We start from the raw sequence: 3,195 nt of genomic DNA, 5'->3' as shown, positions 1-3,195 counted from the left end.
TAACCTTTTCTAAATTGGTTAATATATGTAAGTTTGAAAGTGTCTGACACATATTGCTTATTATAATTTTTATTTTTCCTTTATGATGTGAACTTTTTGTATCTATTTTTAAAAATTCTTTCCTGTCCTATCCTGAGTCTCTGTTCTCTTCCATGGGTCTATTTGTCTATCCCTGTACTAACATATGCTGTGTTAATTACTATTAAAGCAAGCTCTGTCATTATGTTTTCCTCATGAGTATCTTGAGATCTATTGCCATTTGGGACTTCCAATAAATTTTAGAAATAACTTGTCAATTTCCAGAGAAATCTCAGTTGGAAACCTAGTTAAAATCGTATTAAATCTATGAATCTGTGAGGGAAACGGACATATTTTAATGACTCTTCTGTTCCACATAGTATTACTATTTCAGTCTAAAATGTTTTAAAATTAAGTTTTAGAATTTTTCCTTAATTTTTGTCTTATATTTGAGTTGTACTCATTCCTTGAAATATTTTTGATGGTATGAAAAAATGTTTTTAATATTTCATTTATCAAGAAAGAGAGAATGAATAGGAGGGGCAGAGGGAGAGAATCTCAAGTAGACTCTGCGCTGAGCCCAGAGTCCGACACAGGCTCCATCTCATGACCTGAATTGAAACCAAGAGTTAGACATTTAACCAACTATGCCACCCAGGTGCCCCTGGACAATTTTTTTTTTAAGTATTTTCCTTCCATATGTGGCTGGTGTGTTGTGCATTGTGGTTACATCCAACAACCATTCCAAAATATATCCATGGAATCCTCTTGATTTCCTCTCTGGGTTATTATTTCATCCTTATATAATAAGAATCGTTTCCTTTCTTTGATAATTTTTATGTCCTTTTCATGGCTAGATGTATTGCTTACGACTATCAGCACAAAGATGAGTAGATATGTTTACAGCAATCATCCTTGTCTTCTCAAACTGAAAATACACTTGACCTTTTAATATGATGTTCACTATATTTTGTAATTCATATTTTAAAAATGCTTTTGTTTCTCCTTTGCCAAGTTTTTTCGTAAATAGATGTTGAATTTTATCAACAAGTTACATGATATGATTCTGATTTCGGCCTACTGTGATAAATTACTATTTTTAACCAAAGATCCCACCAATTATAAAACGTACCATTCTATGTTCCAGTAAGGAAGCAAAAAACCACCACCCATTGAATATTCCAATTTAAGATACAATTAAGAAAAAAAATGGTGGGCATCTTAGAATTCATAAAAATACAAAATAACTTACAAAGATAAAACTTCCATGTATCCCTGGGATTAAACATAAATTTGTGATAGTCAATTTTTAATACATACCTAATGGCTTTTAATTTGCTATTATTTTTGCATATTCATGAGAGGGATTGGTTTCAATTTTTACTTCTGTACTGTCCGTGAAATTTTAATAATGAGCTTTATGTGAAATTAGTTTTTCTCTCAATGTTTAACAAAACTAATAAAACTCTCTAGACTTAATGTTTTCTTTGTGGAGACTTCTGACTGAATTTTTTTAAAGGCTGTATGACCATAATTTCTATTTGCTACATTTTCTAGGAATACATCTTTTTACCAAAAATTTTCAAATTTATTGGCATAACATTACTCAAATTTTCTAGTATTTTAAAATCAATGCATATGACCTCTTCTTATTATTTACATCATTTTTTTTTCCTTGACCAAACTTGCCTAAATTGTCAATTCTATTACTTCTTTTGAAGCCCAACTTTGGGCTTTTCCTTATTTTCTCGTGGCATGGTTGTTTGCTTATTTCTTGACATTATTTCCTTCCTTCTTTCAGTTGGAACCTTAGCTCACGGATTTTCAGCCTCTTTTTTCCTAATATAACCACAGAAGGTAATACTTACATTTTTTTCCTAAATGCTTAGAATGCCACAAGTTTTTAACATCACTGGGTACTTAATAACTTAATAATTAACAAAAATGACTTCCATTCCCATAGCACTTTTATTCAAAGACTTAATAAAAGAAAAATATTGAGAAGCTCTTGCTGTGGAGACTGACAGAAGGGCTGCAGCTCTGTGACAATGACATTTACTCTAGTGGTCTGGTTGCAACTGCTACCTTCTTTCGTCATCAATGCATTCCAGAACAAGAAGCATGAGACTGCAGTTTTTCATCTGATGATTTCAGAGCCCTCAATAAAGCTCCATCTGCAGTATCCAGCACTATTAATCCTATCTGGATGTTTTCCTCCTCATAGAACTGTGTCCCTATTGATAGCTTCAGAAAGGTTCTTTGTATTCTCGTGTTGCATGTAGATAACCAATGCAAGCCACATGAATCCAAAAGTCATTACAGGTTAGGTTTAATTTAGAGCTCTGGATTCACAACTGGAAATAAGGTTGTTGTACAGACCCCTGAGCCCTGGGTTTCCAAAGTCTGTCTCTTTGTGCGGTTCCTTTTTAAAGCTAGGAGGCACAGGTGCTGAAGACATCTTGACTAATGAGGATTTATTTCCTGCCTCGAGGTCACCTCCCTTGCGTGCCTGCTGCACTCCAAGTCTCTATGTGTAATATTTTCATTAAGTTTAGAATTATGTCCTAATTTCTGTTATAATTTCCTCTTTCAACTCTGAGTTATTTACATCTCATAGGGTTGGGTTTTTAATATTAATATTCTCTTTATGAATCTTATCCTAAATGTACACATAAGATGTTCTGAGAGACAGATTTCTTATTACTTCACAGTGAATGAGTGCCTCAGCCCCCTTTGCCCCAATCTTAGCCCCTGGGGCTATGTGATGAGAGAAGAGGAGGTTTCTTTTTACACAAGTGGTGTCAAGTAAAAACAAATCCAGACTTGAGTACAGAAAAACTTTATTGGAAAATGTTGTTGCAATGAGAATGCACTGACCATAAGATCTCCAATTGTCTTAAATATCAGGTGGAAAAGAACTATCTTTAATAGGAAGGAGTATGTAAACAATGATATAAAAATCTGAGTGTAAGGGAGTGAGATGAGCAGTTGATATGAGACAGTTGACCGGGGAAAGTCTTTTTTTTTTTTTTTATGGTCCGTTAATTTTCAGGAGGTGTCATTGAGATACTATTCCACATTCCAGTGCAGGTTCAGACTGAGGGTAGATTAAAGTTCAGGAGTTTTTGAGGGGAGAAGACTAAAGTTTGATCCAGTTGTAACAGGGCATTCTGTCCA

General features: G+C 33.9%; 1 pseudogene; it reads right to left on the bottom strand.

Annotated features, from left to right (window-relative positions):
* Window positions 1–1,972: 1,972 nt before the first annotated feature.
* LOC111092724 lies at window positions 1,973–2,614 on the bottom strand (annotated as a pseudogene).
* Window positions 2,615–3,195: the final 581 nt, after the last annotated feature.

Source organism: Canis lupus, chromosome 27 (genome assembly GCF_011100685.1).
Source record: "Canis lupus familiaris isolate Mischka breed German Shepherd chromosome 27, alternate assembly UU_Cfam_GSD_1.0, whole genome shotgun sequence".
NCBI classification, from domain to species: Eukaryota; Metazoa; Chordata; class Mammalia; order Carnivora; family Canidae; genus Canis; species Canis lupus.
Note: the sequence above shows the minus strand (reverse complement) of the source record. Positions and strands in the feature narration are given on the sequence as shown.